Genomic DNA, 11,122 nt, shown 5'->3' on the forward strand with positions numbered 1-11,122 from the left:
CATCCTGAAAAATTCAATTTCAGCGTTTGAAGAAAAAGAGCTCCAAGACTTCGTCCAGAACTGCAATCAACGTGACGGGCTGAAAAGAAAGAAGATGCAGCAAGCAAATGATGGCGAGTGTGAATTATTGTCTTTACTTAAGCGTGACTTATTTCCTTTACTTCGTAAATATGTAAGTGAATTAAGTGTAAATATAAATTAAAAACACAGTTGGTGTTGTTTTATGTAACAGTGAGTGTTCGGTGTGACAAGTGGCTCTATTTCAGTATTATGAACTTCTCAGTACAACAAACTATTTGGACGTCCAACAAGGAGTTCATTACAGCGGGGTTGCAAAGTAATATTTTGAAAAAGTGAGAATCCTTAGGACATACGATTTTAAGCAACAAAAAACCTTTTCAAAGAATCTGGAGGTTTTGCTTTCAGGGTATTTACAACCGAAAGTGTTAATTCGCACACCACCAATAAAAGCAATCCGAATAAAAATTACTACGAATTAGAGACCTGGTGTTCATCTTATGGGTTTGAAAGCCGAGGTAAGGATCGAGGATGAGGCTTGTGGTCAGGTCATCGTTCTCACACAGTTCCTTAGCGGTCATTCCTGATGACGGGACGTGGCGTCTTTCCACCTCCATCGGCCCACCGTTGAAACCTGAACAAACCAAAAACAATTACAGAAACATCAGACCAAGTTATTCATTCATTCATTCCGCTTCAGTCAGCATTTTATTTGAAATACAGAGATAAATCTTAATCCTTTTGGGGATAAAATTATAATTACTCAAGCTCCAAGAGTGGATTTTTTTTTTAAATTGAGGAACAAGAATAAAAATGACGTGCATGTGATGTGTTCAATATTCCAGAAAATCCTACCGATATCACAGACATCATACCAAGAGAAAAATTATTTATAATTATTACTCTTCCGAAAAAGGTACAGTGCTGAGCGTAAATGAGTACACCCCCTTTGCAAAGTAACATTTTAAACAATATCTCAGTGAACACAAACAATTTCCAAAATGTTGACAAGACAAAGTTTAATATAACATCTGTTATATTAAAATGAGTACACCCCACAACAAAAACTACTCCATCTAGTACTTTGTATGGCCTCCATGATTTTTAATGACCGCACCAAGTCTTCTAGGCATGGAATGAACAAGTTGGCGACATTTTGCAACATCAATCTTTTTCCATTCTTCAACAACGACCTCTTTTAGTGACTGGATGCTGGATGGAGAGCGATGCTCAACTTGTCTCTTCAGAATTCCCCAAAGAAAATTTCTTTACACCACAAAGGTGAAGGCTACAAGAAGATCAGCAAAGCTTTACTTATCAGTCAGAATACTGTAGCAAAAGTGGTGCAAAAATTTAAGAAAGATGGAACTGCAACCATCTCACAGAGACGTCCAGGTCGTCCACGGAAGTTAACACCTCGGCAGGAGCGTCTTCTGACGAGAAGGGTTGAAGAAAATCGGCATGCAAGTTCACTGCAGTTATCTAAAGAAGCAGAAAGCCAAATTGGGGTGACTATTTCCCGTGACACAATACGGCGTACACTGCAGAGGAATGGCATGCATGGATGCCGTCCACGAAAGAAGCCTCTCCTAAAGCCCAGGCACAAAAAAGCCCGCCCAGAGTTTGCCAGGGCCCATGCTGACAAAGATGAAGACTACTGGGACTCTATACTCTGGAGTGATGAGACCAAGATAAATGTTTTTGGAACTGATGGCTTCAAAACTGTATGGCGTCGCAAAGGCGAGGAATACAAAGAAAAATGCCTGGTGCCTACAGTGAAACATGGTGGTGGCAGTGTCCTTATGTGGGGCTGCATGAGTGCTGCTGGTGTCGGGGAGCTGCATTTCATTGATGGCATCATGAATTCACAGATGTATTGCTCTATACTGAAAGAGAAGATGCTACCATCACTCCGTGCCCTTGGTCGTCGTGCACTTTTCCAAATAGGACAATGATCCTAAACACACATCTAAAGGTGATGATACACGGGGCAACTTTTTGGGCAATGTTGCCGAGCAATGTTGCTGGCAATGGGCAAATAGGTGAGATACAGGGCAACTTTTCAGGGCAACAACAGTTAGCAACGGCAGTTTACAGTTTGCTAAAAAAAAAACAAAAAAAAAAAACAAAAAAAAAAAAACGATGTCTTAATTTTTGCTGTGACTATTTAATCAAGCTGTCTGTTGTTTTTTTAGAGCTTTGGTGAGGTAAATTCCTCCATATAGAATATTAAAATAACTTACCGGCGTAAAAACAGATGAGGAGTCTCTCCATCTCTTCACTCCACTGACACTGAGCGGCCGCCATATTTGTTTGAAATTTCTGATCCGAACCTCACCGGAGGTCACATGACTCGATACTCGCGTTCTGATTGGCTTATCTCAAAAAGTTGCCAGAGATTATCAAAACCATTCAGAAAGAAACAATGTTGCCCAATCTCAATAGAAAAGAGTCAAAACGCAATTGCCCAGCAACATTGCTCGGCAACATTGCCCAAAAAGTTGCCCCGTGTATCATCACCATAAGGCCACTGTTGGATTTCTGAAGAAGAACAGGGTGAAAGTGATTCAGTGGCCAAGTACGTCTCCTGATCTGAACCCAATTGAACACCGATGGGGAATTCTGAAGAGACAAGTTGAGCATCACTCTCCATCCAGCATCCAGTCACTCAAAGAGGTCGTTGTTGAAGAATGGAAAAAGATTGATGTTGCAAAATGTCACCAACTTGTTCATTCCATGCCTAGAAGACTTGGTGCCGTCATTAAAAATCATGGAGGCCATACAAAGTACTAGATGGAGTAGTTTTTGTTGTGGGGTGTACTCATTTTTGCACCGCCCTAATTTGAGTAAAACTGAAAAATGTGTAATCCAAGTTATATTATTAACCTTACTTTCACGTTATAAGTTAAACAGATGTTATATTAAACTTTGTCTTTTCAACATTTTGGAAATTGTGTTCACTGAGATATTGTTTAAAATGTTACTTTTCAAAGGGGGTGCACTCATTTACGCTCAGCACTGTATATGCACACAGTACTTTTTTTTTTTTTTAATCCCTACACACTTTCAGGACAGATTTATAAACCTTATCCTTTTATGAACTCCTAAAATACTAGGCATGTTATTTTACAACTTGTGTACACTAATATCAGGGCTATTTATTTGGAAGCCTGATTATTTTATTTGAGTAAAATTGGCATTACATTGCTTGGTTTTACATTACTGAATCTTGGATTAAAATGCCGTTCAAGTCTGGTTCATTTAATTTCCTAGTTATAAGTGAAGATGAAAAAAATTCTAAATTTAAATGCTGTTGTGTTGTTTGTTGCTGGGACATGAACAGGCACCATATTGTTTGGATTTTCATTCCCTACCTGAGACATGGAGTTTTGAGAGAGTATGGTGAATAAAACGACTCACGGCGGCTGCATCTCCGGCTGCTGAGCGAGCTCTTGCCGTGACGCAGATGCTGAGCGCGGCTCTGGCTCCCCGGCTGCTCGCTGAACCTGCTGCCATGTCGCCTGCCATTTACTACCATGTTCTTCTTGGATTCGCCCATCCACTTCATACCCGCAGAACGCCCGCATCAGTTGCATTGAGTCTCTGTGCTGAAGCGGAGATGAATACAAAGACATCAACGATGGTTTAGAGCTTCACGAACATTCAATGTAACTACAAACGGACAAAAAGCACAACACGTCTCGGCTAACTTTAGTGACGAACAATAGTTTTAAGTGTCATGGTAACATCATGTTAAATAAGAGGAGAGTCTTTCGGCTGGGTAGGAATTGTAGTATTCCAAGTTGAGCTGCTCCTATTTTCAGTTGACTGACATTTCAGGTCTCTGTGGGTTGTCTAGAGCCCTGTGGTTATATACCATGGGATGGTCTTCCATATGTTTGTCCAACCGTGCTCTGAATACATTAACATTTAGCGCTGGAACAACTGTCTCAGGCAGGTTATTCCACCAACAGACCACTTGGTTGCTGAAGAAATAGTCTTTTGTTGCTCTTGACGGTGTTCTTTTTCAGTTGTAGACTATGCCCTCTTGTCTTGGTGTTTGTCTTCATTCCTGTTATGCATGCCTTTGTATCGGAGAGATAATGAGATGAGATGAGATATGATCTTTGTAGGTGTTTATCATATCGCCTCATAGTCTGCGGTACACTAATGTAGGTAGCTTAAGAGTTTTCAGTCTGCCTTCATACGGAAGATCCCTCAGTCCAGGTACTCGTTTTGTGGCACGTCTCTGAACACTCTCAATCTGTTCTGCCAATTTCCACATGTAGGGTGACCATATTGGGGCACTGTACTCCAGATGTGGGCGTATCAGTGACTTGTACAGGAGAGAGATGATGCCTTGATCCACGTATTCAAATGATCTCCACACAAGTCCTGCAATCTGGTTGGCTTTTGAGACTATAACTGCTATATGGTTCTCAAAACTGAGCTTGTCCACCAGAGTCCCCAGGTCTTTTTCCTGTTGTGTGAAGGCTAACGGCACCATTCTTGTTTTATTAGTAATGGTACATGTGTAATCAGGACGCCCTGAACCAATTCGGATCGCTGTACATTTGTCAGGGTGGAAGCACAACTGCCACTTTCCTGCCCAACCTTGTAGACTACAGGCTTTCGTCTAAACGGGGGAACAGGGGCGCTGCGCCCTCTTACTCTCAGTGTGCGCCCCCTTACCGACTCCGTGAAAACATCCCAGCAACACTACGTGACAATGTGTCTGATCATCAAATACGTTATAATTGCTCCAAAAATATTCCAATCATAGTAGATACACCGCCAGACGGTGCAAAAACAATCCGAATTGGCATTTTCCAGACTGAAGCGCCATGTTGTTTAGTTGTTTACTTGTCACGGCTGCTCTCGCGAGATTTGACATTGGTTACATACAAGGTCAGCTGACTTGTAGAGCAAGATTTCTCGAGACTGAATGACCTTTCACCCAGCAGCACGGGAGCTTTTGACAGGAGTAGTTCGCAAGTTGTTTTTGTTGACACTTGGGCATTTAAAGATGTCATCCCGCGGCACGAAGCGGAAAAAAGCCAAAGACTGTCCGAGGCAGAAGAAGATTACTTCTTTCTTTTTCAATGTTGACAGACAATTTGTTACAATTTCCCTCTCAGATAGCCTCAGAATGTCCCATTGGAGCATTTTTCAAAGGCTTTGCACGGCGGGGGGGGACAACCGGCACCATCTCCCCCCCCCGCTTCGCTCCCTTGCCATGGTGAGTGCCCTCATACTAAATTTTTCTAGAAAAAACCCTGGACTAGAAAGGTCTTGTTGGAGCAGTTCACATTCCCACTCATGACTGACTGGGCAGAACATCTTTATGCAAAGATAACAAATAGTACTGGTCCCAACACATTGCCTTGTGGCACTCCACTGCTTACCTCAGCCCATCCTGATTTGGTCCCATTGACACAAACTCTTTGCTTACGCTCAGTTAAGCTGGGCATACACTGTGCGATTTTTTCAATCGCGGTATTCAGCTGCTGCTCACGCTGTACGAGTGAATCGCAGGGGTAAACAGCACGCAACTTACGATTCCTGTTCTCACACTATACGATCCAATGCTCGGATGTGATCTGACTGCTCACACTGTACTTCCATACACGACTCGTCGGATTCTTGTATCCGGAACTGCAACGTGAAAAAGAAGAGGAGGAGGAGACCGGAAGTGGGAGATGCTCGGACGCTCACAGATCTTTCCTGATAATGAGAATGCTCAACAAAAATAAACGCCTTGCCTTGGCAATTTGTGCTATTCTGTGCGCAGACACGAAAAAGAAAAGGCGAAGACGGCATGTATGGACGAGGAAATGGCTTGGCAGACGTGGACAGTATGGTCTGTCAATTCTCCAAGGAGAGCTGGAGGTAAGCATACTCCACAGACCTTTTAACACCTGCTGTGTCTGTCTGTCTGTAGGCTACTTATTATAGTTCTGTCAACTTTTACTTTCTACTCTTCTCCATTTGTAGGCTAGTAGGCATGTGTAGTGTGACAGGTTGAGGTAAATCGGCTCGTGACACTGCTTCAACAGTGCGATAGCCTCACGATGGGCGACCAGGATTTCAAACAGGTTCGATTTTCATCCGATCGATCGGGAGGAGGTCGTGAGGTGTTAATCACTTGTCGTTACCCCATGTATACTACACGATCCGAGATGCACGATTGAGCCAAAACTCGGCCTGATCTCCAAAATAGTCGCATGAGTGAAAATCGTGTCAAAATCGGGCCAAAAATTGTACAGTGTATGCCCAGCATAAGAAAGGAATTGATCCAATGTAGCAAATTGCCCTTGATGCCGTAGCTTTCAATCTTTGCTAGGAGACATATTGGTACAGAGTCAAAGGCTTTGCGAAAGTCCAAATATATAACATCGACCGGCAAACCCTGGTTGAACCACCCTGTCCAGTCCTCCAAACATTCAAGCATTTGTGTCACTGTAGACCTCCCTGGAAGAAACCCATGCTGATGCCGTGTGAATAGACCATTCATTTTCATTTGGGATACCAGTGCATCTCTAATGGCTCCTTCTAAAACTTTTCCAGTGACAGATGTTAGGCTGACTGGACGATAGTTGCTCGGAGCTTTCTTGCATCCTTTTCTTTTTTTTAAAGATTGGTGTTATATGCCCAATTTTCCATTCACTGGGGAGCTTACCTTCTTCAAGTGACTTGGTGAATATTATCCACAAGGGTACTGATAATGTCTCTGCTAGCTCTTTAAGAACGTGGGTAGATGTTGTCTGGTCCCATTGACTTGTTTGGGTTTAATTTTTTTTTTTAATCTTTTACACACATCACTCACACTAACTTCAATCTTGCTTAGTTCTACACTGTACTGTTGCTGTCTTGATATAGGGATGGACTGTGTGTCCTATTTTGTAAAGGTACTAACAAAGAATTTATTAAGTAGTTCTGCTTTTTCCTCATCAGTGCATGCCACAGATGTTTCATCCACCAAGTCTGGTCTACATTCTGTTGTTTGAAACTATAAACAAATAGCTGAGGAACTACAGGTCAACTGGGCTGAAGTTCTGTGCAACCTAGATGTTGAGGAAAGTTGGTCAGTCTTTTCTAGCAAGATTAAATCTGCAGTCAACAAGAACATATCCAAGATAACACCACCATTAAAGAAGAAAGGAAGGTTATCATGGAAGGATAGAGACTACCACCAAACTGAACAAAGAGCGTCGAATAAGTATTGTGAAACTAAGCGACAGGAGGACTACAAAAAAAATATACCAGGATACGTAACCAAGCACGCTGGGCTTCAAGAAAGGCACTAAAGAAATTCGAGAAACAATTGGCTTGAAATATCAAGAACTAGATAGAACTCGACGCCAACGGCGTTGATGGGGATGCCTCCGCCCGGTAGACTACACGCCTTATTAAGTTGTGATTTGGGGATGGACATTTGACCTCACAGTAATCATGACCTGGTGAAATTACGGTACTTGTATCAGCCTTGGAGATATTGTGTTCACAAGGTTTTCGGACAGACATTTGACCTCACAGTGACCTTGACCTTAGGATCTCAAAATCTAATCAGTTTATCTTTGTCCCCAAATGCACTAGGGCTGGGAATCGATCCAGTTTTCCTGGATCGATTCGATTCCGATTCATAAGGTCACGGTCCGATTCGATATCGATCTACTTAGATATTGCTGGATTGTCACTTTAAAGTAAAAACTGTCCGTACTGACAGGAACAGCCCCATATGTGTTTGTGCATGTAATTTAACACCAAATGCTTTCTCCAGTGCAGTTTGATTCGCCACAGGTTTAGCTGAAACTGTGTCGGCGTGGTGCCTGGATTAGTGGTTGCGGAGATTGGTTGTATTGCCACTATATTTTACCTCTATGTGGCACAGTTTGCACACTGCTTTTGTTCTGTCGACTTCGTCTCTATCCTCGTAAAGTTTGAATCCAAAGTAATGCCATACATCAGCTTTCAGGCCAGGCAGTGATTTTAGCTGTGCAGCTTCAGCCATCTCGCGTTCTTAAGTTTTAGTTTTGTTTGCCGGCACCCGCTTTTTATAGCGGTCCTTGCGCGATCGAGAAAATAGTGCCTATAGCCACCTGGAAGAGATCGATCCACACATTTTTGAATCGATCTCGTATTTTTTGAACGTGAATCGATTATCGGCTCGTGGATCGATCTTTTGAACCCAGCCCTAAAATGCACAAATGGTGAAAGTTTGGTGAAATTCCTTTCATTCGCCTTGGAGATAGTGTGTTCACAAGGTTATCGGACAGACATTTGACCTCACAGTGACCTTGACCTTAGACCTCTTGATCTCAAAATCTAATCAGTTCATGTTTGTCCCAAAGCACACGAATGGTGAAAGTTTGGTGAACTTCCCTTCATTAGCCTTTGAGATATCGCGTTCACAAGGTTTCGGGATGGACGCACGCACGCACGCAGACAGACATTTGACCTCACAGTGACCTTGACCTTAGGCCTTTTGATGCACAAATGGTGAAAGTTTGGTGAAATTCCTTTCATTCGTCTTGGAGATATTGTGTTCACAAGGTTTTCGGACAGACATTTGACCTCACAGTGACCTTGACCTTAGACCTTTTGATCTCAAAATCTAACCAGTTCATGTTTGTCCCAAAGCGCACAAATGGTGAAAGTTTGGTGAAATTCCTTTCATTAGTCTTTGAGATATCGCGTTCACAAGGTTTCGGGACGGACGGACACACGCACGGACAACCCGAAAACATAATTCCTCCTGTACCTTACGGTGGCGGAGGCATAAAAATGCTAAACTATTCTGGAAATACGTGAATACAGTTTCCCTTGTGATACTGGTACATCACTGGTGTGTCCTGTGATTGTTTTGCATACCAATTACAGGTGAAGGACAGAACAAATGTGGTTGCTTTTTCCAATAAGTAGTCTAGTATCAATGTCATTAAATCACGCCACTTTCGTTGGTAAATACCAAGTCCAGAATGTTACTTTCCTGATTGATTTGATTTGAATAAATCACTCATAAAAAGACTAAAGTCAACAAATAATCAACGAGTTCAGTCAATCTAATATTAATTATATGCCGGGGCAGGGCGGCGTGTGGGCGTGTTCTAATTTGCATAATGGTGGATATTCATGAATCGCATACTTTTTTTTTTTAACGCTACAGGTGGACATATTCCCGAGGCCATTTTTATTTCGTTTAAAAAAAAAAAACTCTCAAAGTGATTTAAAATTACGTACATAATAAAATATCGTAGCATTGTTACTGTTAGTTACATAATTTAAAAAATAAAAACATTTAGCTAGACTAATACCACACAAACTCCACCCTTTCACAAACAAATAAAAATCTCAAAACACACTCAGAGGACGAATAAGATTTATATTTAACAGTTAACCCCCAACTAGCTGTATATTTAACTTAATAATTAAAATTACACAAATATGAAACTTTCTATAATTTGTAGTTATGAGACAAAAGTGCTCCCTTGGCAAGCTATGAAGCTACATAGCTGCTAGGGTTAGCCTGCTAGTTAAGTCAGGAATTGAATTAACAAAGACAAGTAGTGGTTTAAAAGTAAAATAACTAAAAATATTTGCTAGCGTGCTATCTAGTAATCAGAATTTAAACTTGAACTTAGCGAAAATATTTTTAAAGAGCTAGCTGATGTTTTCTAGTTAATAGTTAAAGCTAGCTAGCAAGCCGGTTAACCTAGCTAGCTACCGGCTACACCAGACCGGCAAGTTTATTTCATTGAGGTAATCAGTCAGGATTAAATGCCTGGTAGACGGTAAAATCGATAAGATTGTAAGTTAATATATTTGTAAATATTTATGAATCTAGAAGATACATATCGGTAAATATAAACAGCACCGTTAGGTCGCTAAGTCTGTTAGCGTATTAGCAAGCTAATTATCAGTTAGCTTTAAGGCTATCTGGCTAAACTTGTCATTTTTAAGTTGGTAGAAATTAAATACTCACTCAGTCATGAGCTTCCATATCGAATCAGACTTGAATCTTTCACTATGATCCAAATTCAAAATAATTAAAATTCTAAAAATAAAAATGAAGATAAACATATATCTAACTTAAAAAAAAACAACATTAAAATTCAAGATGGCGGCCGTCCATGAACAAGAAAAGGCCGCACATCAAATCGGTGTCGTAAACTAGAGCTCACTGCTTTTTATTTTCTCAAAAAACAGGAAATAAATCATATAAACACAAACTTGTGAATTTTAAAATTACACATTGTTAATTTAATTCAAAAAATAATATTTAAATAAGCGCTAAAATAGTCGGTTAAGAACTACTACGCCGTACTCGGAGGAACACGAAAGTAGTTCCGTAAAAACAAACCGCAGTCCTTTTAAACGGGTTGCCAGATCCAGTTTTCCCAAACAGTTTCAATATAACCAAATAGGTTCTCAGTTTAAATGACGTATGCATGATGAATATTTCGATTGATCAGTGTTTTATGTTCTGTTCGATCTATTTTTATGCCTTTATCGCTATGATCGCAAGGATTCCCGAACTTTTCTCCCTCCCCTTTCTTTTGTGACCCCAAATGGACATCATGAGTTTAATGTGACATCAATCCTGAACGCCCACACACAACTTTTTTTACATTCCAGATTTATAATATAGGACTCCTGTAACATTTGATCATTTTAGTATGTCAGGAGCATACGTCGCTAATACGTAACTTTAGCTAAAATGCACTGACAACTTGTGCCTCTCTCAAAACCTGCTGCTGTTGGTGTGATTGTTGTCATGAGCTGCATCAGAACAGAAACCTCTGATTTTACATTCACAAGTATTTACTCACAGCAAGAAGGTCCGGGTTCGAGCCCTGTGGCCGGCGAGGGCCTTTCTGTGCGGAGTTTGCATGTTCTCCCCGTGTCCGCGTGGGTTTCCTCCGGGTGCTCCGGTTTCCCCCACAGTCCAAAGACATGCAGGTTAGGTTAACTGGTGACTCTAAATTGAGCGTAGGTGTGAATGTGAGTGTGAATGGTTGTCTGTGTCTATGTGTCAGCCCTGTGATGACCTGGTGACTTGTCCAGGGTGTACCCCGCCTTTCGCCTGTAGTCAGCTGGGATAGGC

The 11,122-nt window shown here is 41.3% G+C and overlaps 1 pseudogene; it reads right to left on the reverse strand.

Moving 5' to 3' along the window:
• The window catches only part of LOC132899126 (histone-lysine N-methyltransferase KMT5B-like), a 28,410-nt pseudogene extending 18,183 nt beyond the window's left edge, over positions 1-10,227 (reverse strand).
• Between the last annotated feature and the right edge of the window lie 895 nt (positions 10,228-11,122).

Source organism: Neoarius graeffei, chromosome 15 (genome assembly GCF_027579695.1).
Source record: "Neoarius graeffei isolate fNeoGra1 chromosome 15, fNeoGra1.pri, whole genome shotgun sequence".
NCBI classification, from domain to species: Eukaryota; Metazoa; Chordata; class Actinopteri; order Siluriformes; family Ariidae; genus Neoarius; species Neoarius graeffei.